The sequence below is a fragment of the Corvus cornix genome, chromosome 5 (genome assembly GCF_000738735.6).
Source record: "Corvus cornix cornix isolate S_Up_H32 chromosome 5, ASM73873v5, whole genome shotgun sequence".
Lineage (NCBI taxonomy): Eukaryota > Metazoa > Chordata > Aves > Passeriformes > Corvidae > Corvus > Corvus cornix.
Window position 1 is genome coordinate 35,381,460 of NC_046335.1, and position 27,300 is coordinate 35,408,759.

At 38.2% G+C, this 27,300-nt stretch overlaps 1 protein-coding gene across 7 annotated transcripts in view; it reads left to right on the forward strand.

Annotated features, from left to right (window-relative positions):
- The window catches only part of SIPA1L1 (signal induced proliferation associated 1 like 1), a 207,035-nt gene that overhangs the window by 60,667 nt on the left and 119,068 nt on the right, over window positions 1-27,300 (forward strand). For 2 of the 7 annotated variants that reach the window (XM_039551748.1, XM_039551754.1), the window contains exons 2-3: window positions 6,399-6,489; window positions 22,418-22,491. The exons of 1 other annotated variant lie outside the window; for it this stretch is intronic. The gene's annotated coding sequence lies outside the window, so the exon portion shown is untranslated. Of the gene's footprint in view, window positions 1-6,398; window positions 6,490-12,188; window positions 12,265-22,417; window positions 22,492-27,300 lie in introns of all 7 variants that reach the window. 4 more of the 7 variants (XM_039551749.1, XM_039551752.1, XM_039551751.1 and 1 more) reach the window with 4 other exon arrangements.

Consider the following 27,300-nt stretch of genomic DNA (forward strand, 5'->3'; position numbering starts at 1 on the left):
GGAAACAAACAAAGAATCCTTTTAAATGTTTTCTTAATCTGGCAAAAAGCATGAAGGTCCTTGAATGGGCAGAGAAACTTCCACTCTAATGGTAATGACCAGGTCTGCCAAGTGAATCAAATGGGGATGGAGATGTAAGGTGCTTGTGTCTTATAAAACAACAGATTATCAGTTCCTGTGAACTGCAGGAGAGAATATCTTGAATATCTTACTTCTGGCTTTTTCAGTAGGATGGAAATAATGAGTTCTGCTTTATCTCAAAAGCCCTGTAGATGAATTTTTTTTTTTTTTCCCTTGAGCGGATGCTTGTAACATAGCAGAGCAGAAGTTTGGTTACATATGCAAAAAGCTTTCTAGCTAAAGAATTGTCTTGTTATTATAGTTGAATTTTCAGTTAGGGATAGAAGATATAATTTATGGAGTGTGAAACTTATAGATTACTTGGATTTTCAGTTTGACACAGTTTCAAAGCTTTTGAAGACAAATTCTCCTTAACAGTGGAATTTTTCATATTATCTTGGATATTTTGAAACTATAGTATGTAGTTAATACCTCTTTTAGTGAATTTTACAGGCAGTAAGCATCTATACAACTTTCTACTGTGAAGCTTCCTTCTGTAGAAGGTGTATGTTTCTGGTGTGCTCTGAAGGGGACTGGAGGCTCATAGAAGTGATGCTCACAGTGCATTTGTGCACTGTAACCGGAATCTACAATTGGATATTCCTGGCTGAAATGCCTTTTGTAGTAAAGGGTCAAGTAGTGGAGCTTCTGCAGTATTGCAGTATGTTGTGAAGGATGGGGCAAATGTGATTTCACGTGTTGTTCAGTGGCACTTCATGGCTTTTACTTTGTTCTCTGTTAGGCAGTTCTTTGCCTTCTTGTTTTGGACACCTAATTTGTGTAGCTGATTTTGTGTATTATCAGTTTATCAAAGTGTTGCTGAAAACCCTTTATATAAAGAGAAGTCATTATTATTGGCCTTTGCCATGGGTGCTAGAAGCTGGAAGACCAATATTTTTGATGAATGCTTGGCTGCTGGATGACTGGCTCTCATTGTCCTTCTCTTGCCTTGATTTCCCTTTCTTTACATTTTATTTAATGGTATATACCTTATTTGCTAGGCACTTTGAACACATATCAGCCTGTGAAAGCATCCTAACAGCAGCATATTCTCTATGGTGCTTCCTCTGTTTTTATTGACAGCTTTAAAATTCCAGAGTCAATTAAGACACCAGCTCAGTCTTTCTTTTAACGGTAGTCAAATGGATTAAAAATATATGGGGGAAGGGATGGGAAAGCAGAATGGAAAGCAGTGAGTTTTCAAATTGGGAATGTGCAAATTCTGTGTTGAATTTGCCCTTTCTAAATGTTTCTCCAGTATTTTCTGCCGCAGACAGATTATTAGTTCTTTCTTTGGCAGCAGTAACTCATTTTATGATGTAAGATCCTGTCCATATCTTGTAGCTTAGCTGTGACAGCTAGGCTGAAAAGTAATAGAATGACTTTTATGAAGAGAAAACCTAACTTTTAAAGAAGTAATATTAGTATGAAGAATGGGTCATTACCTAATGTAAGGGGGGGAAGTGGACTCCTGGTATTTTTATATGGGTTTCTTCATTACAAACTGATGTATTTGCATTCCTTGCATTAAAGTGCTTACTGTTACCAGGAGTAAGTCCAAAGTTCACATGTTCATGGTTGTGCTCTGTAAACTCAGTGTTTCACTTCAGTTAGTCCAAGTCTGGACAAAAGCATTAGTTCATAGACAAGGAGCTCTTTTGACTTGGCAGCATCCTCTCTGTGTAGGTATTTTACATGTGCAGTTAGTAACGGTAAACATAAAGCCATTTGTGTGCTGTTACAGTCACATTGTAGAAAAACTAGAGGCTAGAAAAACTGGCCTCAGCATGGAAATATGTAAGCCATGGTGGCTGTGAATAATCAGGAAGAGTTACGACATAATTCAGGAGAATGATGTTGTGAACGTCAGAAGGCGGCTTTTCCCATTAAATTAATTTAAATGAAATTTTGTTTCGTTACCACTTTTGAGAAAAATGTTAAGAATTCCACTAATTGACTCCTGTTGACATGGCAGCAGAGTAGTTAATGAACTTAATGCAGCAGTGGTAATTTTGATTGATACTGTGTAATTATGATGTCAAAGGTATTTAACTTTGTATCAGGCTGTAAATCTGCATCAGACTTCTAGTCTACCCTTGAGAGAAAAAATGCATAAAATGGGAAAACCCAGACACTCCCCCAACCTGAGCTATTTTACAAAAGAGTATGAGAAAGTAAAAAGGTTTCACTAGTTCAGCCTACTTCCTTGTCAGTAGCGTATCTCTGAGAAACTCCTGAATGTCTTAGTGTCTGAAAAGCAAAAAGTAAATGTTCTCTGTGAATTTTGATGTCAGCAGCAGCAGTGTCCTCTGACAGTCCTCTGTGCTCTTCTAGCTTTTTTTCTTTCCTAATATCTTTAGTCTAACTGGAGGTCTTACAGCCTGAAGGTAGAAGACAGCCTTCCAGACTTCCTTGAGCTGCTCTGTTCTCACTAAGAAGAAACAAAACTTCATTTTTTTATCTAAAAGGGAAATTTATGGAGAATACAAGAGATCTGATTATTCTGGCCGTGACTCTTGAAGCAAATGTTCTTTAGCTTGACAAGCCAAGCATGAAGAGATATGCTTTCTTTGGATGTAAATTCTGTGTGTGATTCATTTGTTGTGTAATATTCTCATGTATTTTTGGTTTATTAGAATTATTGATTAGTATTGAGAGAGGTTTTATTATTGTCAGAAATAGTACTTCACTGTTCACTAGGGTGAAAGTCAAGATGGCTATGATTTCAAAGGTTAGTAGTAATCTATACACCTTATTTTATTATAAACTACTCCACCTTTTCTAGAATAAGGGATTTCAAATCTTAGAACTTTTTATAGACCATTACTTTTTGTACTTGTTTCTATATCACACTATTTCTCTTCTTGTTTCTATGTTTTTTACCATTTAATATTCATTGTTTCAGATCCTCCTTTTTCAGGAGGTTTTCCTGCTGGTGAATTTTGTAGCTCCCTATCTGTCTTTCTGACCCAGAAGTATTTGTGCTACCTTCAGGAGCATTTTATAAGTAAATTTTAAGAACTTAGTTGTGTCTATTTTGAATGTGCTCCTTTTGTTTGCCTTGTAGTTTGGGGTAGGTCAGGCTTGGTGCTTTTCAAAATCCTGTCTTGCCTCTGTGTTTCTGATGTGTATGAGTAATAGGCATTAGTCCTTAACAATCATATAGTTGGAAAGTTGTAGAAGAATTGAATTTACGTTGTAGTAACATTACTTATCAATTTCTGTCATTCAGCATCTTCAGTGACAGCATGTTTGGTTGGAGATGAAACGTAGGGACCCTGTGGAACCTTCAGTTGCAGATGGCTTCTCAGGAGTGCTGCTCTGTGGGCTGTTCTCTGTTGTGGCAGTGTTCTGTGGGTGCAGGAATTCAGTCATCTGCTAGGCACAGGGCTTTGAAGTTACCAGCCCAAACACTCAGGGGAGTTAGGTGCTGAAGTCCTGTGTCCTTGTGACTGGTGTTTGCAAAATAGGTTGTAGGCTGGTGTCCAACGCCATGGGAGAAGCAGCATCTTTTTCCTGCAGTGAATCATCTCGTGTTTATTGAAGTTCACTGGTGAAACTTGTCCTGGCTGTCTTCGTTCCCCTGGTAGTAATTGCGGTAATAATCGGCCAAAGCACGTATGTCAAAAGCCTTTTGTTTTTATTCTGAAGGGAAAGACAGAACTATTAAAAATATTTTCATAGGTTTATGATGGCACAAGAACACTTTATGTAGGCTTCTTTATTTAGAAATTATAATGCCTATAGGTGATGCCTTCCTAAGGTAAACAGAGAAGGATATTTTCCATTGATGCTTGCTCCTTCTTTCTTTTGAAAATCTGGGTTCATTAGTAAGACATCCTGAAAGACCTGCTTACTTCTCTTAGGAGATGAAGGGTATGTAGGGTAGGGAGGAAAATATTTTTTTGTAAGTCTCTATAAGAAAGATATGTCTGAACTTCTTGTGGTTATTTTTTCAGCACTTTTGAATGCTGTTAGATTTTGCTGAGATTAAATGCTAGCTATTCTCAGTGTTTTCAGACAGCACTCTCTCTCTTTATTTTTTTGAACAAGCTTTGTCTACAATTTCAGTACTTCCTAATGTTTATAATTATATAAGGCTTTCAAAGCTTTGAACTGCTGTTCTGCAGGTGACTTGCTCTTTTGTGAGAACAGCTTTGCAGGTTGTGGCGGAGAAGTGGGGGGAGTGAAGCATTCCTTGGGTAGGTGTCAGATTCTGAGATCAGAGGGATGAATCTGCAAGGATTCCTCATCTTGCTCGTCGTACTGCATATTGATAGCTGGAACACAGCAAGCAACCCCTGAATTGTCTTCAAGTAACACGTTTTGGTTCTTTCAAGGATGATGTCAGAAAATAGCCTTTTTCAGTAGAACCAAATTCTTTCTTCCCTCCCTCCTTACATACGCCTACAGTGATGTTTTTTCAGCTCTACAAGTGTGTGTTTTCTCACTCTCTCTGCTGTGTAGGCGGCCTTCCCAATCACAATTGAGCTTCACAGGCAATCTTTAAAAAAAAAAAAATCATCTCTACACAGCAGGTCTATAATTTAACACCAAAGGAAATGGAGAGTTCTGGGTTAGAATTGTGATGCGTCTTAGTAATGCTTGAATTGGCAAAGAATTTCACCCTAAAAAAAAAAGGAAATTGTTTTCTTGACCAGAAGGCCACTACCTGTGGAAGTTTTCTTTTTACATTCTACCCAAATGATTTGCCAAAATGTCAGTAGCAATCACAAACAAATAGACTTTAAATTTTATACTTGCTTCATTAGGTTTTGAGCTTTTCTATCCCGGAATTAGAATGTGATTCTAATGAAAAAGACAAACTCAGTTTGTTGACAATATGAAAGTTAAAATGCAGTTTTTCTGGGAGTGTTGCCTTATTTTAAACATGATTTTAGTTCTCTCTGCCTTTTAGAAACTGCTTTTGCTGCACTGCATGATTATTTTTTGTGTACTGCAGCTCTTTTGCTGATGCTTCTCATTTTTCCAAGGTCTTAATTTCACACAATATTTTGTAAATAAGCCTAAACTTAACTCGCAATAAAAAAACCCCCTCAGCTGTATTTTTAATTGCTCAAAAGAAGATAGCAATAATTATTTTCTTGAGCTCTGTTGATAACACTATTTGGCATTTCTTAAATAATTTTTGTTGATGCTAGTGTTCTTGCCGCCAGGTAGGTATGCTAAGTTTGTTCAACTCTGTAAAAAAAGACTTCTGGGAGGGTAGCATGGGTGACCTAAAATTTGCTTATAAACCTATCAAATTTCAGCAACGATTATTACAAATAGCACTTGTACCATGATTTTATGTGCAGTTCGTGCTGCCATTGTAGCTGAAAGGAACCAGCCTTATCTGCTTATCCTGTCTGATACCTTTTCTGCCTCATGTCAGCACAAGTGCTCATGTAGCTGTGCAGTGAATTGGATTGGAGAAAACCAGGCTGGAGCATAATCGAGGCCTTCTTCTTTAGTCTCCGTACTTAAAGTTGGATTTTAATCTCTCTTTGATATGATTCACTGTACGTCTCCTCTAACACGTGAGCTTGGTGGGAGTAGAGTAGGACAAAAATTCATTGGCAGTATGTGCTCTGCCTCCAGCTTGTGCCTCTGCGGAGTTCTCGGGACTGCAGCATAAATCTCCATGGTTACATCTGTTTGCCTGGTCTAATTTTAGAGGACTCCTATCATCTAGAGATGCAAGCCTTTTGTAGCAATAGACAGAGGTCAGATGTTAAGGGTAATTCTGAAACAATGCAGATTATATTACAGGACCTGGTAAATAGGAAGGACCAGCTTTGAAACCTTTTTTTTTCCTGCTACACTCAAACTTCTTAGGGTACTGCAGCTGGTGACTTAGATAAAAACTCCTGCTCTCCCTTGTGCTTGACATGTGTTACAGACTTTATGTTGAACAGTGAGGAAAAAAAGTGGGCCACAGCACTGCTAAATGTCCCCTTTCTTTCAGGCATAGCCAAATGTGTGTTTAATCTCTAAATGCCTGGCAGAATGCGTTCTGGAAGAAAATAACTTGATTCAGAGAAGAGGTGATAAAAGAAGGGTTGGGATTGTTGTAGTGAGAAACTTATTATACAGGCTTTCTCAGATGTGTGAGTTATGTGCAAAAAATCAATTGGTTCACAGTTTTATAAGCCTTCATTGTTGCTTCTGGCTTCTTACAAGCACATTTTTCAGAATACCCTTTACCTTTGAAAAGTATTTCATTTGATTATTTCCCACTCAAATTTTGTTCATGCCAATGATCTTTTTGCTTCTAGGTTTCACTGTGCTATGAAGTGGTTGGTTGTGACATCCACTGGGTATTTTTGCTAAAGCTGCATGTGTCTGCTTTCTCAGGAATTTGGATAGGTAAGAGTACATGTTCTGCTTTCTGTACCTTCTGACCTTTTTGAGTACTGCTAGTTGTCACAAACTGAGTGCTGTGTTTGACTGCTGATAGCGTGTAACGTTTCATGCAATGTGTAAGGGGTGGTCTCCAGAAAGAAGGTTTACCCGGTAGGCTGGCTGCCACAGAGTGCCAGACTGTATCCCAGTCTGTTGCTGAATGCTTCCTCTATACATGAGTGTTTTTCCAGGAGGGAGATGCAAGGGAACGAGATGGCTATTCCCTCCCCCCCTTTCTACTAGGTATGTGTAGAAGTGTTCGTAAAAGCAGGTTGGACTCTGTTCAGGCTGTGACAGAATGCCTGCTTTTGTCACATTTTGTGAAACACAGCAGTTCTTGTAGGTGGTTTCTTTTAATCTACTTGTGAAACTAAACTCAAGTTGTTAGGAAGAAAGGGATGATTCTTCTGGATGTGCCTGATCCTTGCAAAAGATGGCTTTTAGTACATGATCTGTCCTTTCACAGAGTAATGTAGTGTATTGAAAGGTAAAATGGATGTGGCAAGTGTGAGATGCTGCGGTTTTGCCCATGCAGCCTTGCCCTCTGCCTTGTACCAGATGTGAGTCCTTTGCAGGTGTGTAATAACCTGGTTCAAGATGGTATATGCAGAAGGCCGGAAAATTGCAGTGTGTGGGTTTGGGGGTTGGGAGGAGGTGAGATGGGGAGCAGTGGTGTTGGTTTTGCAAAGATGGGCAGGGTTGGATTTGTTTTCAGCTTCCTCAATTAACAGGTTGTGCAAGCAGTAGTGCTGCCTGAAGGGAGGTGACCAGAACTTGCTACAGACTGCAGGGAGAACAAAACCAGAGATTTCAATTGAGATCAGTTGAAACAGATTTGCAACCAGGCAGTAAAAACATAACCCCCTCCACTGAACAGGTTTTAATCATGTGTTTATTAACACATATTGAAACCTGTACGTATAGGATATGCAAAGGAAGTCCAGTCTGGAAGCAACAGTGTAAAAAACATTGCTGCCAAAGGAGAAACCCTCCCTTGTAACATTGGTTCGTCAGTCTGTTGGATGTCAAAAGAAACAAATAGGTTTCTTATGTGAGAGAATCTGCCCTGTAGTTGTTGCAGTTGCCTTGAAGGATGTTGTTGTATCAAAAGTGTCAGTTTAAAACTTCTTCTGAAACACTGTCAGCAAAGCTGCATTGTGTTGGCAGAGATTTAGCTTCTGAGATTTGACTTATGCTAGTGACAAAACCTTTCCTTCAGAGGGTGTATATACTGGAAACAAATATGTTTGTTCACAAATCTTGTGGAGTCCTTGGAAAAGGCTATTTTAATTATTTTGTCTTTCCCCTTGAATCATTTTACCTTTTCATTTGGCATCATCTTTAGTGTTGATTTTTACACACAGTTGTTATTGGGGTTTTCTTTGATATATAGCTCTCAAAGTTACTGACAGAGGAGAAAATAGTGTCCATCTCTTTCCCACTATATGAAAGTTTGTTTTGTTTTTATTTTTTAATGAAGTTTGTGGTTCTAAGAGGCTATTTTGAATCACAATATTAGTAAACACTGTAGTGGGGCACAGACAGCGAAAAAGTTACCACTTGAAGTAAGAGCACTCTTAGCTATCAATTTAACTTACTGGTGGGAAGTAAATGAGCAATTTTTCCCCCTACTATGTTTGGATTCCACAGCCTAGAGTGTTTGTCACATATTTTTCACAGAGAATGATCAGGTAATTAAACTTCATTTTGCCAGTGATGGTGTCGTCATGCTACACCACCCAAACACCAAAAGTGGTAAAATCCTTTTTATTATACACGTGCAATTTTTGAGTGGAAATTTTTTCTCAGTGGAATTTTAAAAATTTTTAAATTCCAGCCTGTAGAAAATCCATTAATATTAAATTATACTTAAAACCTAATTTATTTCACCAGTAGCAGTTCTGGTTGCTGGCTGTTTACGAATGTGTCAGCTCATGGTCCTGTAGACCCAGTCTTGTTTGCTGAAATTCTTGAGCAGGTTTTATAGTTGGGAGTTGAGCATAGCCCTATTAGCAGGCAGCTTTTTTTAGGAATAGTATCATGCTCCAATAAAGCTGATGTTTCTTTGTGTCAAATACAGAATCTTAATTGGATTTGTAAAGATATTTAGGGGTAAAACATTCAGCAGCATAAACTCAGTTTTGTTAATTTCCCACATTCTTCTGTAGATACTGACAGAATAAAATTCTGTATGAAACTTAACCTCAGACTGCTTATTTCTCCTTGACTTGAACTGAAAATGAAGAGGAGGACTGTGGGGTGGGAAGAGGAAGAGATGGCCACTGTGTGCAAGTGGCTGATGTTGACCTTAAGTTATATATGGTTGGTTTTATCTGTACTAGTCTTTTCCTGTTGACAGGTTAAAGTCCTGTGGCTTCATTTGCTCACTAGTAATAGAACTTTGTTGGGTGGGGATGGGGTTGAGGTGAAAAAGGTTTTGCCTCATGGATTCTTGCTTTTTCTCGGGGATGTGGTATGTTCCTAGCAAAGGAAAGCTGGAGCTATTTGGGTACTGTTTCTTTGAATGGCCAGGAGGAGAGATGTACAGAGTTGTATTCCTTCCTTACATTTGCAGTTTTTTTTTTTTTTTTTCCCCAGAGATGTCCCCAAGGTTTTGTTGGTGATTACACAAAGGATTTCTGTTATTAGGACTGCATAGGTTTGTAGTTCAAGTTCCTTCCCTGAGGAGTCTGCAGAAAGTTAGGAAAAACCCATGCAATTAGTGCTTACAGTCTTGGCCTCTTTATCAAGAAAGGAAGGGTGTTCCTTGAGGAGTGCATGTATATATTTCCAATGCATGTAACTGTGCACTCATGTACCTGTGAGTCAAAGGATATGGGTGTATTGGATACATGTGTGTTCCCAAGTTGGTGATTGTCTCGTGTAATGTTTTTGTACTGTGGTATTTCAATGATAAACTGCAGTAATAATCTTTAAATGGAAAAGAAGTAGAAAGTGCTTAGTCTGTTTTTATGGTTTTTTATGTTTAAAAACAGTGTGGTGAATTAGTAGAAGTTGGTATGTGATAGTTGACAGATTAGTTAATGTATTCAAGAATTGCAATAAGATTGTTCAGCAAAACTGGATAATATTCTTAATAGCTAACTATGTCCATTATTATGGGAAATGGGTGTTCATGATAAGTCTCACCTTCATTTCATTGTGTATGAGACTGAAGGAATTGGATATTCAGAAGGTAAGCGTATTTGAGTGAATGAAGAGAGGAAAGCCTGGATCCCATTAATTTTTATCTTTAAGCTGGCGAGGGCTTTATGCTTTTACACCTTTTTTCTTAGTCCAAAATGACTGATTATTTAGTGATATGGATTGTAATGATCCGTGCTCTTTTCTGTTACCTGTTGAAAAGGCAGGCCAAGAATGAGGCATGCTATGTCTGCAAACTTCCTGATTTCAGAATGGTTAGGCACACCCAAGCTAGCATTAATCTACCTAGCCTGGATTAAAAATGGATTGCAAGGATTTAACAGCATGGATTTTAGTATAGCCTGTTTGAGCCTGACTAGAAGTCTGGGTGCTTAATCACTGCAATCTTGTGCCCTGGAAATTATGAGGGTTTTGTAAAACTGAGTTCTGTCGCTCATACATGTGGAGAGCTGTTGGTAGATTAAATACGTTGGTTATTCTGTGTATGAATTTTTTCCTAGCTCTACCCTTAAAGTGGTAGTAGTGTAACTTAGAACTAGTAACTATGTACTTAGTACTTTGTATGATTACAAATGTATACTGATTAATAAACAAGATGTTTTCTGTTTATTAAACAGAGAAGCAGTTGATTCTGCTATATTAGCAGTTGATTCTGCTATGTTAACATTTTATGGGACTGGCTGGTGAAGAATGAGCAATCCTCATGTTTTGATTTTTATGCGTTGTTCAGCTTGCACATTGCTAAAGTACATTGTGCTGTGCTTCTTAAACTTGAATAGCAATACAGTTTTGCAGTTAAATATTTTCATAATTGCAGGTGAATAATAAGAATCGGCAATTAAATAAATCTCAGAAATTGAACGGAAGTGGAATCTGTGAAGCATTAAAAACCCCCTAGTAAGTTCATGTACTGAATAAAAAACCAAAATCCAACAAACAAAAAACCAAACTAAAACAAACCAACAAAAATAAACAGTCCCTCTCCCCAAATGCTCCCCATCCCCCCAGAAAAATGCACCTCAAAACCAAAGAAGCAACAAGCAAAAACCAGCAAACCCCTGACTGAAGAGAAATTAGAGTAGCAAAATTTGAACTGCTAGTGTTATTTCCTTGCTTTGTTTTTTGCCTGTAGAGAGCAAAATACTTTGTTCCTTTATAAAATGTTTTGAGAACATGTGGAACTGATACTACAACTGCACTGACCATGAGGTTTACTAAATTTATGCTTCAGAACAGAGACATCAACTCAAAATACGAAAATGTTTCTGGGAATTCAGGGATGAAGAATTCTTAAATGATTCCATCTACCTAAAAGCAAAAGGTGTCCAGTCACTGGTAGTCCTTTTATAACTCCTTGATCAATTTCCTTCCTTCTCTTGGTCTCTTCCTTCTTATATACATTTTCATTTTTTTCCTCCAGTTTTTCAGTACCTTTCTTGAACTGTAAAACCAAGTTTCTCTGTGCCAGACAAAGTAAAATAACTGCTTTGCTCTCTTAATTGGTATTCTCGCTTGTTTAAATATTAGTGGCTTGCATAAGATTAGCCACAGCTACGTGTTTTGAGTTTCCTATTGGGTACACAGATTCAGGGAAGCTGACTAGTAAATTGGAGTGATGCTCAGAGCTGTCACCTGTGAACATCAGAATTCACACTTTCCACTTGAGATCAGAGAAGATCAGCTTGCTTTTCAGCCTAATTGTATTCACTACTTATGCATAATGCAAACCCACAACTTAACTCTGTTCCATTTGATGAAAGATAAAGATCAGTGCCTGCTAGACAGTGTGATGTTAGCTTTACAGATCCCATCAGCATCAGGCATTAGTCATGAGTTTTTATGTATAAAACATAGCATGCATGTCTGTACACATCATAATGGGAATGTATAATTTTAGCATAGAATACCAGGTTGGAAGGGACCTCAAGGATTATCTGGGCCAGTCTTTCTTGGCAAAAGCACAATTCTAGACACAATGATCCAGCACTCTGTCCTTCCAAATCTTAAAGTGTCTAATGCTGGGAAATCCAGTACTCCTCTAGGGCGATTATTCCAATGGCTGATTGTTCTCAGTGTGAAAAACTTTCCTCGTGTCCAATTGGAATCTCCCTAGGAGCAATTTGTGCCCATTACCCTTTGTCTTTTCCATGTGACTCCTTGTAAGATGGGAGTCTCAGTCGTCTTTGTAGCATTAGTAGTAATGCAATTAATAAGTAGTGGTTCTTAATAATCTTACTGTGTGTAGATTTTATTGCATGTTGATCTCTTTAGTCTTATGCCCTATATGTGTAGATGAATTTACTAATATACAGCCCTTCAGTACCTCAAAGCTATGCTATTTATTATATTGACTTTTAATACCATTAATATGTCATTCTTCTGAGTCTTTTTCAGCTTATAGAAAAAAATTGTTTTTTAAGCAAAGGAAGCTTTCAATTTTCTAATTCATCAGAGTAGCTGAAAAATCAGCTTTGACTTTATGCATGGTATATTTACAGGTGCTTTATGTGTTTGAGCTGCAGTCTCTCTGATGCCTGCTGATCTCCAATAGAAAATGAAAGGGGAAGAGGCAAGGTTTGTCATTAAATCTCATCAAGTTACATTTTTGCATCTATATATGTATATTAGAAAATATACAAGAGGAGAATTTTCTCTAAACTGGCAAGTCTAGGGTGGCAAAGCCTTTGAAAGTTGAAGAATTGCTTGGATAGAATTAAATTGGGATGTGGCATGGTGAATTTTTTGGGTCTATTTCTGTTGGTATTTTGTGTGTGCACGCAGACCTTCTGAGGTCGTATGAGAACGGTCCTCTCCTTTAACCACATCAGTGTCCTGTAGTTTGTGAGGCTCAGTGTTGGGATGTGTCACATGGTCAAGGCCGCACCTAGAGCGTGCTGGCCTGGCCAGCCTTTAGTTCCGTCATTCCATCTGCACACAAAAGAAAGGCAGGAAAGCCGCTTCCTCATCTGGTTGTTGGATCAAGGTGTTTACTTTGCCGTGCACACTTGGAACTGTTTAGATGCTTCTGGTTGCTGTGACACAAGAAATGGTGGAGATGACAACATATTTTTCCTTTTCCCCCCCCTTTTCTGCTATTTTTTTTTTTAACTAGCCTTGTCATTATTGGTGTAGCATTGCTCTTAAAAACCTTGATTTCTTTGTGTGATGGTGATACCTTAGGGGGAAGCAGCCACAGTTGTTCTTGCTTCCTCTTGTTGTCTATGTTCTTAGTAAAGTGTTCGTAAAGCCTGTAGACAAGAGGTGCAATAAACTTGTATGTACATGTGGTAGTATAGGTATCATTTTTCAGATTGAGGAAGCACCGAACAATCGTGGTTTGTTATAATCTTTTCCTTTATGCTATTTCCTCTTCTATTTTCTTACTCTGCCCTTTTTGCCTTTATTTTCTCTACTGCTTTTTGGCATTTATTTTCTTCAGCATATCTTTCTTTTTTTATTAGTCTTTTTCTCTGTTCTGATACTTGTGTTAGAGCTCTTTGCAGAAGTTTGCTGGGGGGAAAGGTTGAAGTTGAGAATCAGAGTACCCTTCCCTTCTCTGAGAAGGGAGAACTGCTGCTTTGGCCTCTCTTCTCTGAAATAAGTTACTGTTGGGAGGAGGTTGTGTGGAAGAAAGATGAACTGCAAAAGCCTGAGTTAGAATCAGAAGCTTATAGCATTTTTTTAAACATTCACATGCTTAGGTGTGAGGGAGTATAAGGGGACAGACGTGTACCTTGGAGATCTTTGCTTCTTGTATCTGTTCTTGACTATAAAAGGGAAGCAGAGGTACATCTGGTTAGATTGAAAACTTGTGAGAGAGAGAAGAGCAGCTAAATGCAGGGACTATTTAATGTTTTTGCTTTGGAATTAAGTTGTGAGCCAAGTCTCTTTCTTGGATTATTCTGCAAAGCAATTGTCATTTTTTCGTTAGTAAAGGTTAATCTGGGGTTTTTAGCTTTGCTTTTATTAAAATGGCTTTGATATAAAAAGTAGTGTTGAGGCTCCTGACCATCTTCAGAGACACAACAGAGGTATTCAGAAGAGCTGGTTAAACATTTGGACAAGTTGGATACATTTTCTCATACATTGAACTTTAACTGTTGTCTTTCATCCAGAAGTCCAGCGTTACAGTTAGCTTACTCTGTTTGGTCAAATCAAAGTTCCCTCTCCACAGGGGTGTTGCTTCTGGCAGAGCACAGCAGCAGATGTAAGTGGAGGAAGATAGGATGGATTTGTAGCTGTAGACTTAATGTCTTCTAGCTCACGACTTTCTGAATCAGGAAATCCAGTACCTTTTTGCTCTTTGTTGCCTTTCTCTTACACTTCCTAATTCTGCAATAGCTTTTTTTAATTGGGACGAGCAGAACTGCATTTGGTACTGATGGCAGAAATCTTACATAGTGATATGATAGAGAACCAGTGTTGTTTTCAGAATAATTCCTAATGCTGTCAGTGTGTGGGTGTTGGTTTTGTGTTGTAGGGGATTTTTTTGTGAGTGTTGGGGGTATAATTTGATGGATACAAATATCTTCATAGTCTTCAATATAAAGAATTCTACAAGGAATTGAGAAATGCCAGGTAGTATTTTAATGGGTTTGCTTTTCATATTTGATTACCTGTTTGGTACAGTCACCTAGCAGTGGGTGCTTCAGAGCTGTAAGTCATTGCAGCATGTGAAGTATTTCAGAGTTTGGGTTCCTGTTTTCATGGTTAGGACTTAAACTTTCCTAAGCTTACTCCAGGTCAATAATACCTCTACTGACACGTCCAGAGGCATGCCTACTGCATTTTTGTTACCCATTTCAACTGTTACTCCATGTTTGCCATATGACCCTTCATTTTTTCTGGGGTAGGTGTGCAGTTACATACCTTGAATCCATAAGGGCCCCCAGAGAATAAACTAAATGATCTCGATACCCTGAGGACACTTCTGGAATTGTTCCTTTACAGAGCAAAGAGGATTGTGGCTGACCCTCTTCTAATGTTTTTATATAACCAGGATTTAAGCTGTTTTCTAATTTTGCCTATTAAATGAAAGTGGAGATTTAGCTTTTCCCTTGGATGAGTAGATTCTGAAGCAAATCAATGTAGAAAACCTTTTGAGACCCTTAAAGCTTTATTGTGCATGTGGGAAATTGCAAGAGTGTATTGATACATACTTTGAAATTTTGGTATGAAAGGGTTCAACAAACATGACTGTTACACAAAATGTGAGGGTGCTACAGAAGCTGCTTGCCCTTCTGTGACCAAAGGACTACAGTTACTGTTTTTGTTTTTCCCTGACAGACTGTTTTTGTCCAGAATGCCATTATGGCAAAAATAGGAGATGTTTCTTGTCCTTTGGTAAGCTGCCAAGAACTGACACCTTTCTCTTCCCTTTTTCAAATGAAACCAATCCTTGAGGCTAAGGCTTGGGTTTGGTGCTGCAGCTGTGAGCCTTACAGAGACTGCTGCATGTTCTATCATCCCACCTGAAAATACAATTTATCTGTAAAACAGTTTTATTCTGTGTTAATACCTGTGCAGGGCTTATGCTTCAGTTCTAAATTGACCAGTGAGGCATTGAAACAGTACATCTTGCTTGGCGTTTGGGATGTTGGTGCAGCTCAGGATCATTCTAATCATGGCTGATACGAATTGAAAAATATCCTTTTTTAATGACTAGACAAATCAGCTGAAATAAAAACGGTTTTCATGTTTTTCTTATTTAATCTGTATTTGATTGCTTTTTTACAGTTTGTGGCTTACAGTACTCGTTCGGTTTAGCACAAATGTATCAGGCCTGCCATTTTCATTTAGTGTTTGAAAAATAGTGTTTGTACAGTAACTGCTTCTGACAAGGAATTACAGAACTATATTGAAATGGTTTTAGTAGTAAGTAGTATAAAAAATGAGAAACAGGTATGTCAGAATGTGTTTGTAGTTTGTGGTAGAGGATCATACATGACTACGTGGGGTTTCTTTTCAGTTTCATAGGACCAAAATTTAAAATGTATTAAAGCACAGAAGGCACAGAGATACTACTTTTTATCTTGTGTAAAATACTCTATTTCATATTATACTGATGGTGGTCATTTGGAAAAATCTTTCTTCTGGTTTGAGCAGCTGATAAGCTCCTTTATATCTCTAACGGTTAATGTATTTTTTATCATCAATTAGATTTAATAATTATTTTCTGAAGTCTCTTTTATTAGCCTGAGGGGTTTTGCAGTGTGTGTTTTAATGCGTGATTTATATTGCTAAGAGTATACAGGGTAATGATAGAGCTGACGAGATCAGGCAAGAACAGGAGTGACCTCAGAACCATTTGCCTTTGTAACAGTACAGTCAATATAAAATGCGACACATAGACCAATATTTTTTGCTTTTCTTATAGACCACATGGAACTTTCTTGTATTTGGATAGGTACACACTTACAAATCCAGTAATGAACTAAGTTTTTTTTTGTCATAAAGGGTCTAATGTAAAATTATCTTTATTCTAACAAAATAATTTCAAAAAGAAGCTTGACTAAAAAAAGCAAACTTGAGTACTAGGGAGTTTTATTTCTGGCACTCTGAGGCCACTGGCTAATCTTTTCAAGACTGAAAACCCTCACAATGATGTAGGATTTATTTTCTGGACTTCAGTAAATGTTTGGACAGCTGTTTATTCTCTAATACAATGTTTTTCTGTTTTCTATGTGTTTTGTGGTTAAGGGAGAGGATTCTTAAAGATTTACCTGATACATAGATAACCTGTAGTCTGAAAATGGAAGTGTTGGACCAAGAGCCATGAGCTTTAAATTTGCTCTTTTAATCGCTGGGCTCTCTGCATAAAGTACTTCTTTGCCTTTTGGAGGCGTAGGGGCTTCACAAATTTCTTTATCATACCTGGGAGTTGGTTGTGAAGTTGGTCAGTAAGATCAGTGTTGCTATAAGTAAGAGCTCACCACTGTTTGTTCTGTCTCACCAGTTCCCAAACAATAACAAAATGTAGGACACAAATACTTTTGAGAATTGTTTCCTGATGGAAAATACAATGTTAGGAGAGAGGTCCGCCTTCTGTAGGGCAATGGTTTAAACATCACTATTCCCTATTTTCAATAGCATTCTCCCTTTTGTTGTAATGGTGCTGCCCTGTTCAGGTGGATATGATAATCTGTGGGGCTAACTTGTTTTACTTTTATCATGTTGTTTTATGTTTTTCTCCAATTTGTTTGCCAGATTCCTTATGTTTTCTCTTGAATGCAGATGTGAGGTTTGCTTTTAAAGCTTTACAAAATCTGCATACTTGCTGATAGGTAACTGGAGTGTTTTGAGTTCTGTTTCTGAAAATGGGAGCTAGTGCATCTGAAAACACTGCATGCTGTCCATAGTATCAGGGAAATAGCACTTTTTTTGTACGTAGGCCAGTGGTTACTTTCTTTCCTCTTGCAGTACTGCAGGTACGCTCTCTGTAAGTGGAGGAGTTTTGCATTCCTTATCATGCATGACTGTTGGACCTAGGCCTCACAATCTGGTTTCACAGATGATTTGGAACAGCCCTGGAGATGTAATCAAAGTCTTGTTCTGTCCTTCAGCAAATATTTTCACATGATATGTAAGGAGTCTTGGGTTTTCAGACAGCTTTTTTGTGTTATTCTGGCTTTTAGATCTCTGAACTAGTAAATATCCATACACATTTCTAAAGGAAAAGGAGAATACTGCCTGTTTGTGGCTTTCTGGCTCCTGTAAGAGTGTGTGTGTGTGTGTGTGTGTGTGTGTGTTTGCCACTAAGTTTCAACATGGGTTCATAGACACAAATGTGTATATGTGAAAAATGTACTATTCTTAAATTTCTGGCAGAAAAGAATATTACTGAAGGCATTGGCGTGGTGGTCGTCTAAAATCTAAACAAGAGTTTCTGAAAGTCAGTTTTTGAAAAGGCTGAAAGATGGTGTCATATTTTGGTATGTGCTGTTAACACTCCACCTCCGGTAATTGCTCAGAGTCTGATGTAAATATGTGCTGGATTTTGGTCAAGTATGAGTTAGAATATTACTGCTGTTTCACAGGACAGCTGAAAAATAAAATCAAAGGTCAAATACATGCATGACAGAGCCAAAATAAGTGTGTGCATACACAACCATTGGTAAAGTCTAAATTGTTTTACATTAATGGTGTAAACACAGTGTACGATACCAGCTGGACTCAGAATGTAACTGCTGTCTGGAAGGAAAAAATCCTCACATTGAACCTTGTTTTAAAATTTTAACTGCATTAAAAACTAATTGCAAAGTGTGAATTGCAAAGTAGAATTAGTACAAATATCAGTAGTACTGTTGAGTATGAAATTAATTCTATTTTAAAAATTCCATGTTAATAAGAGGAAACTGAAATTGGAAGGAATTTTTCTGTTTGTGGAGGGAAGGTGAAGGGGAGGAGAAATCTATTCATGTGCACTGTCACCTAAAATAAGTCGTAAAAACGAGTTCATACATAATGACTGCTTTTTTTTCTCATTTACTGTGGACAAGACACCCCTTGGAAAGTCAAATAACTATATTAAGAAGATGAGGATTTTCTCTTCCAGTTGTTATCAATCTCTTTTTAGTAATCTTAGAACTAGATTTTTAGGATTTGTTCCTTAGAATACATGAGAATGAATGTGGTATTTCAAAGCTAGGACAGTGGTGTTGACTAGACTTGAAACAGCTTAACCTCATGTGCTCAGTAGTCTTAACACCTTCCCAAATTATATTTGGCTTTCAAGATGAATATCAGGTTTATGACTCTTCAGTCTGTGATCCTATACAGCTTCTCTTTTCTGATTTATTACTTTTAATATGGCTGTTTCTGCACGTGTGTGGATTTTAATTTGTCTTTTTCAGAGTTATGATATTTTGTTTTGCTCTCACCTGCATGGATTTTACCAAGTGTGTTTTAGAATCCCTGATTTCTTAAGCTCTCTTGGAATCAGGATCATCTCCTTGATATTCCTTGCAACTTCTGCCCCCTTTCCCCCTCTCCACTGCCCCCCTAGTTTGGTGTCATTTGCAGATTCTTCAAGGGGGCCTGTGTTTGGTCACCAAAATTAATAAACTAAACAAAATCTGCTGCAGGTCAAGTACTAGCTGGACCAACCCAAAATTCTTTCTGATTTTGTTTATTTTTTTATACTGAACCATTGCTTTGGTTTTCTGAAAGTGAATTTTCCAGTAGTTACCCTTATCTACACTAATTATTTTGGATTTATAGTCTCCAAGTTATGTTGAACAGTGTCAGAAGCATCACTTACATAAGCTGCACCTGCTGCTTCAATAAGACTTTTACCCAAGAGAGAACATGACATTGTTTTGTGGCTTCCTGACTATCATTCATCTTTCTCCCCTAACTTAAATCCCTCTTCTTTTTCCCCAGCAATATGTCCAGATTTTTCTAAGCATCAGATTTACATTGTTTGTCTTGCTATTTAAGTAATTTCCCACTTCCCTAGTACTGTTATTAGACATATACTCTGTTTCATATTGCTCTGGGATCCCTGTCTTTTACTGGTCCTCAAAGCAAATCATTAATACCTTAGAAATCATTTAGACTAGTTCTTTTATGTATCATAGTGTGCATTATTGTAAGTAGCTGGATTAAACTATGCATTAATTATTCTAATTCAAACATCAGTTTGGTTTTTTTTAAGGAGAATTTATTTTGAATGTTACATTGCTGACTTTCTGGCCTCTTCCATGTGGAGCCCTAGAGTATTGGGCTCCACAAGGAAGACCAGATTCTAAAACTGGCTGGCAATGGTATGTGCCACCACAATTTTAGTTATCTTTGGAGGCTCTGACAGCCTGGGTAAGATCCAGAATCAATGTGTAGGCTGTCCAAGCCAGCACACTATTGAAAAGCTGCCATTAAGTAACTCCTCCTTAATGAACTGGAGAGCAGTGTTGGTATTTCTCAGAATTAGAGATAATGCTTGTCCTTTGTAGTGTTGTGTGATTTGTAGCCCACCGCCCCCAGGGACACCTTGCAGAGCTCTGCTGGACTGGTATTTCACTCAGGAAGGCTTGGAGGGAGTAACTAATTCTCTGTTGGTATTGCTAACCACCTACTTGTGTGTATGGTGTTTTTCTGCAGCTCCTATCTGGGCAAGACTAGGACTGACTTAAAGGTCTACTTGCCTTAGTCACATCAGTATAAAAGAGCACAGAGAAGGAGGTTCTTGGCTTGCAGAGATACAAGGCGCTGCACAAACGAATGGCTTTTATGACTATTTTTGTTGTACTATATCTGTCATTTGAGCAGACTTGCTGTAGCTTCAGGAACAAAGAGTGTTGCTAGGTATCTTATAAATGTACCCTGTAACATAGACCTTGGGGCTGCATTGCTCATAGGTTCCAGCCCTGTACCTGGCTGGAATCACTTAGTGAAGGACCGTGCTTGAAAATACCTGTTCACATAACCATAAAGCAGCTACGTGTGCTGAGAGCTGAAGCTGTGGAGACCAGAGGTGATGCAGAAATCTCTAATGACTCTTTTTCTAAATGGTTGCTGTCTGATGAATTTCTTCGTGAATTACTGAACCAGCATTGAACGTCCTTTGCTGGTGGTGCCAATTACGCAGCTCCAACAGAACACTCAAAACCCCAGCCCCCAAGTACGATACTGTATCTCTTCCTTTACTTAGTTCTATGAAATAGACTGTACGGGTAAATTTAAGACATTAAAGAGGAATGGAAGACAAACAGATGCAAATTCAATCTGGTTTAGTGCTTTTTTTTCCATGTAGGTTTTCTGATAACTTCTGCTTGACACATGGGCTTCTGTTTAATCTGTCATGTCTGGGAAGGCATTTTAAGTGAAAAACAAGTAGAAAATAATTCCAAGTGGCTGGAGGACTGAAAAGGTAGTTCTGCATCAGAGTTTTACATTACTTTGCCTGTTTTAATTGGAAAGAAAGTTTAAGGATATTTGCTAAAAATAACAATTGCAAGACCTAATCAACAGAATTATGTTACTGATCTTAGGAAAAAGTTGCACTTTTCAGTGAAGGTTGGTTTTTCTTTTTTATTTATGTTTTTTCCCCGTTGTTAATGGAATTAATCTCACTTATGAACAGCTGTTGAAATAATTAACGGTGCCACTCAAGTTGTAGTTGTTCTGTTTCCTTGAAAGTCCCAAGCAGATTTAAAATTCAAAACCCAAAGCCGCTGGAGGGTAAAGTAGGCAGCTTACACAATAGAAATTGCAAATGGGGGAAAAAAAACTAACTTGAGCTTAGCCTACATGTTCATTCACTGAATTCTTTTAAAGTGATGTCCTTTTGGAAGGGGTGGTCCTGGCTTTCCCTGTCTGCTGATTTGATGGTTGTTTCAGGGTCTTTCACCCAGGAACAGTGGGAGATGATGGGTGCATGAAGTCTGAGCTGCAGTGCACAGCACGTGTACTTGTATTGCCTTGTTAAAGTCAGAAGGCATCTCTTAGATGTCTGTCTTACTTCAGATAATCAAATATTTCATGGTGGCTTGTGTTGCAGTACAGGTTCTGATGCATTTGGAAAAACTGTCCTACAGTGTAGCTTTTGAAGCTGTTGGGATTTGGTAGAGATGTTTTACTACCTAAAATTTGTGTGTTTCTAAGTGACTCTGCCTCATGAATGGAGGTAATGTATTTTGTGTTGGCTGCCTGCAGCCGTGTGCCCTGCTGAACCGAAGACAGAGTTGCTTATCAGTCAGTCCTTAATTTTCTGAGGTTTGTATCTTAGTGTTGCAAGTCAGGTCTGCACAGGGTGGTGGTTTGTCGTAATTGCTATTCTGGAAACGTTAGTCTCAAAATCTTGACTCATCAGTCAGCTTTGGGATTTGCAGTGCAGGAAAAATACCCAGTATTTTATTTAGCTTACTCTGCAGTTTAGATTAATAACTCTAGCAGTCCTGTCACCTGGAAGGTAGAGAGGGGCTGTCATACTGTGAAGGAGCTGTCCCAATTCAAGCTTTTGTTGTCAAAGATTTTTAGCTTGGACAGATTATACGTGCTCATTCTGTGTTTACTGTTCTGGTAGCTAATTTTGCTGAAGGACCTTCATTTTGCCTCGCTCATGGTTTATAACACTGGTGAGACTTCGCAGGATCTGATGAGGCACCTGAGCTTCCCCCGGCGCCTGAGCGTGTGTTCCTGCATTGCTCCCCTCTGCAGGATGAGCCTCCGTGCACCGTAGCTCTCTGAAATGGGATGCAGGGACAATCTGTTCAGTACTCACAGTACCGCCTGTGCTGGCATCCAGTGCAGAGCGGAGGGAGGAAGCGGCTGTGATTCAAATACCAGCGGGCTGAGGAACGGAAAGGAAGGAGAAGATGCTAGGCTGGGAGACAGAGGGCAGGCTCTCAGAGGAGAGGAGCAAAGACTGGAAAAGCCAGAGGCTGTTTAAGAGGAAAAAGGGGCTACGCAAGGGAGCAGGACAAGGAGCAGTGAGGGGAATTGATTTATAAGCAGCAATGAGTAACAAAGGGAGGTTCTGAGGACAGGAAAAATGCAAGTAATTACTTGTTTGGGTTTGAAAAGTTCTGGATGGCCTGGACCAGGCTTCTGGAAAAGTACTGCAGTTTGATACTGCTGAGATTTTGTGGCAGGTGCTCTCAATGGAGGGTTTTTTTTTTTCAGGTATATCATTCTCCAGCTCACTGGCTATTTAGGTCTTGAATTAGTTAACTCTGAACAAGAGTATTTTATCTGCATATTTTGTTTAATTTTGTTTCTGTTTTACTAGCTGCTGCTTCTTTGAAGAGAGATTACCTGTGTCCTTCAAATGCCTGTGGTATTTTCAAGAGGAACCATTTTTCTGTAAGTGGAGGTCTTTCCTATGAACATAAAATTCAAAACATGAATTAGTGGAATGCATTAATAGGAATGTGGGTGTGCAGGGAAGTCTGAAATATTTAAAAACTGGATGGTTTTTGTACATAGTATGGTTTTCATGATTTGTAATTGAGAATAATGATCGATGCTCAGGGGAAGCTACTTTTTTTTTGGCTTTGGTCATTTGAAATGAATAGAATACTTCTATTATAAGCTTAGACAGTGATGATAAAAGCAATACTTGTCTCTGTCAACATTTGTGAAAAACAAGTCTCTGGAGATTTCTGAATGTTTTATTTAATGATGAGAATAGTAAATCTGTCCTGCGTAGTGTCTGGATGAGCTGTCTTATATCAAAACATTATTAATTGATTTTTATACTTTACAGCTGTGTTTTGGGAATAAGTACTGGAATGAAAGCCAAAAGCTCCGCTCTGGATTTTAAGAACCATACTGGAAAAGAGTTAAGGGATTGATTTAGTGTTCTGGTTTAGAAATTTTGAGGAGGAGGAAAAAGGAGGGACTTCAGCTGCCTATTATCTTTGTTTGCCAGCAGTCTCGAACTTGTTTGATCATCACAGGAGTATGGCTATCCATTTCTGTGCAAATATTTAGCTTTATGAAGATAGGCACCCAGTGGGGCCTTTATTTTCACTTAAACGCATTATTAACATTAAATTGTGGAAGTAGGGATTTACTGGGATTGCTGAACTGTAGATTTGCTTCTTCAGATATGAATACTGTGAAGGCCAGTTGTCAGCTTTTCTAGAAATATTGCATTTTACGCTCTGGACACATCATGTACATTAATCAGTTCCTTAAACATTGTGTTTTGTCTTTATTCTGAAACTCATAGTGTAATATCAGATGGTACAGTATGGATAAAGGACTGTGTGTGTTTGTAACAAGGCTTGCTTCAGCATGAGTAAGAGAAATTGTGAGAGTTTTCTCCCCAGTTTAGAAACACATTTTCAGGGAAATAAACAACAAATAGCTATGCAACAGGAATTGGTGGGGTAATTTGACCCTTACATGTATTTTGCCCTCACAAGGGGACATTTCTATGAAGGTTCTAATGCAGGCTAATATCAGTTTAGTTGAGCCATGAGTTTTCTATATGCTTGTGTTATATTTGCTTTTTCTTCTCCTTCTTGGAAAGCATACACTCATTCTTAAAATCTTTAGGATATAGTAAAGTTTGTTCTACTGGTTTGGAAGCTGAGTTGCTTGTAATGTGAGGAGATGACTGTAGGCCAGAAATAGAGAAGATGGGAATGGAGATGGGAGGGTTCAGTCTCCATGTTCCTGGCAGTGGCCAGCTGCCAGCTGGGCTGAAGCTGTAATGTTAAACTGCAGCTCTGGGCTCAGTGTGGGCCCCCAGCACAAGTTCTGTGGCTTCAGGGAGGTCAATGTCTGTTTTGTCCCTAACACAGATTGGATAGATCAATGGAGAGGCATTTAGATGGCTTGAGAGTAGAGAGACACATACACAATGCTGTTTTGCAGTGCAGAAACATATGGAAGTCTAGGAGAACACAGCTGTTTATTCTGGTGCTGTAAAATAATGCTCAGAAATCCTGTGGTACAACACATTTTAGGGGACTATTCAGATGAAGTAGTGAATTCTCTGGATTTGAGGCTATTTAAAGTGAGAGCTGTGTCTAGTACCATAATTATTTCCTTTTGCATGCCTGTTTTGTGATGTACCCATCTCCTGTTTCCCCAATTGCTATATGCTCACAAGGAGTCTTCCTGCTAGGACCCCTCTGTGGGCTCTTGAAAATAATAGCATTTATCTGAAAAAACAGTAGTTCCTTTGTGAGGGGACAGGCCTGCTGAGGACATGCAGCATGCACTGGAGAAGGGTTTTTCCCTTTTCACCTTTCTTCTTTCTGAAAGCCAGAAAAGTGATGCTGAGACAAGGGGAACAGGAGACAAGAGGAGTCAAATTTGGAAGGAGGGAGTTGGGTTAGATGCAACCAGAGCTGCTTCAGCTGGCATTACTGAAATTGGGGTGGGGGAGATAAAAGGGGCACAGAAGGCTGTTGGCCTGTTAAATTGGGAGGGATTAGGGTCTGGGGGTCACAAGTCAGTAACAGCCACTTCCACTGTGGCTGTGACAGGGAAGACAGGTCTTAATGTGAAGTTGTTGGGAAGTGCAGTGGCCATGGATTGATGTTACACTGCTTCTTACTTGGATTGAAGTATCTGTGGTTGTGTACTATTTTTATTCCTACCTTTCAGTAATGACTTGTACCCAGTTGTGGTTTTGTACATGAGCTAATCTTTGGAAAGAATTGTGTGAATGAGTTCTTCTTTTAATAAATAGTGGGTATTCTTTCCACTAAGTTTTGTGTAGAAAGAGTGGAGAAATGTTCGTCTTGTACTAAAAACAGGGCCTAGTCTGCTAATAGGAAGGATTTCCATCTAATATAATGTAACTGTATAAAAAAAGAAACTGAACAGTTTGTGCAGCACCTATAGTTAAAAACTGCATCTAGGTGGCCCAGACAATAGTTAAGGACTTGCCTCTCTAAAAATCAGAATCATTTGCAGACTACTCAAAACAGGAAAAAAATGGATTATCTGTACTAATAGCCCTTTGAGAGGGACTGTCCTGTGGTTATGAAAGCAGGTGTAAGAATTTCATAGTCATAGCTGTGGTACCATAAAAAGGCCAGTCATTTATTGCTTTCTATATAATTCAAATTCTAAAATTCTCATCAGGCTTTTTTGGTATATAGAATGAATGACAAATAGAGATTGCATCAACCTTCGGTGGTGAAACCTACAAATAATAGAAGCCCCCAACACAAATCCTTTGACCTTATGTCCCATCTGAAAAAAACTAACCCACCCATGCCATGAGTGACAAAAAAGTTGAAGTCTTAATTATTGGCTTAATTGTTCATATTTTTATAGAGGGACTTCACAGTATTTCAAGTGGTCTGGTTTTCAGATGTACAACTATAGGGAGTAATTTGTGAAGGATTTTGAACTAGGAGATGATTTTACAAAAGATTATTTTTAAGGTCCATTCAACAAAAACTTGAGAGCTTCTTTTTTCTTCTGCCTCCATTATGTAAACATCAGTATTTACTTGTACCAAAGCTATTTTGTTTTCCCAGTTATAATTATTACCTGCAGTTTCATCTAATCCAGTGTTACGGTCAGTTTTTTAAAAAAATGATGTAGGAATTTGAAGGGTTTTTGTAACAAATAATATATAAATATCCATCTGAAACAGCAGCCAGTAAAAATTGCTACTGTAAAGTTTATTTTGGTAAGATTTTTTTCCCAATCAGCCTCCTACGAAGTTTTGAAACATTTCAGAAACTCTGGAGTGAATCTGCTTTGTGTGTCATTAAACTTTCAGTATTTACAGCTGTGTTTAATGCTTGCAGAAGTTGAATATGGTAGGTTTATATCAAACTCTCAAAGCAGGGGTCAGTAAGAACATTTGTACCTCATGTACCTCCTTGATGCTTAGCAGCAGCATTTTAAATTGTTACAGAAAATGAAAGCAACTTCATCATTGCATTATGACAGTCAGGTTAGCAGTGATTCTAAGTAGGTATAACCAAATATTCCAGTTGTCTGGATATTTTCATATATTATCACTTTAAAATAATGTCTTCTCTTATTTATGAAGGACTACTGGCTGTCAGTATCTTTCAGGTGCCTGTCAACATATCACCATAGCTCTTTTCATGTGTACACATTAAAAATTACCATATCCATAGGGAAAATATTTTAATTGGAGAACTTCTTTTAAATTTTTTATGAGTCAAAATGTAGCCACAAAAGGCTTCGTCCTTTAAAATTGCAAATGCGATAAGATGTAGGCTAAATCAGAAATGTGGACTTAATTCACCTGAGCAATATTTCTATTTAACTGTGATATAAAATATATAAAATTTACCCTTTGAGACTAGTGCAGATTTGAGACACAGTAAGAATTTTCAAATGCAAGTTGACACAACTTGTGTCAGCATAACAGTGTGTTTTAACTGAGAATGCATTTGGTCTGTGTGAGCGGAGAACCTCAGAAAGCCTTAAAAACGACAGAAAGGACAGGACACAATCTCATTAACATACAGTGATCTGTATACTAAATGGAAGATTTATAAACGAGGGTGGTGTTGCTTTTTATTAGTTTGTTACTGCCTTACGGATTTTTGTTTTAATTTTAGTAGTCTTAAGCATTGCCTGAAAGAAGGTGCTGCATACTTCTTGTTTTTCTCCCTTTTGCAGATGTTTATTTTCCTTGGTTACATCTAGAGGGCTTCCTTGTGTCCTAGGTAACTTCAGAACTGTGGTATACAGTGTCAGTTTGAAAACATTTTTATGGGGGGAGAGTGTAGTTGCTATCAGAAAGGTGCTTGGGTTCAAAGGGGAGTCTGTGATGGCTGCAGGTCTTTTTATTTTCTTATAATTGCAATGAACTCTTGAAATCTGCAATCACAGCTTTTACTTTTCCACAATACTTCCCTTTTTATGAATTCCAGTAAAATTTTCTGGTTTGGATGCTTTAAGTTTGTTTACTTTGCTTTTAAGCTCACTTGTAATTCTTTTCATAATTTCAGAAATGTGGCATTATCAGGCCTGTTTTTCTAATATTATCCAATAATTCAATACTTTAATGCAGGTATATTTAGATTAATACAGAAATCTATAGGCAACCAGTTGGTCTGAACCAAGTATTTTCTTCAGCTTGCATAGGTGTAGAGTTGTGTGTCCATGCTGGGAAATGTCAAATCATAAATCCACTGTAGAAAATACTTGAGAATCTCT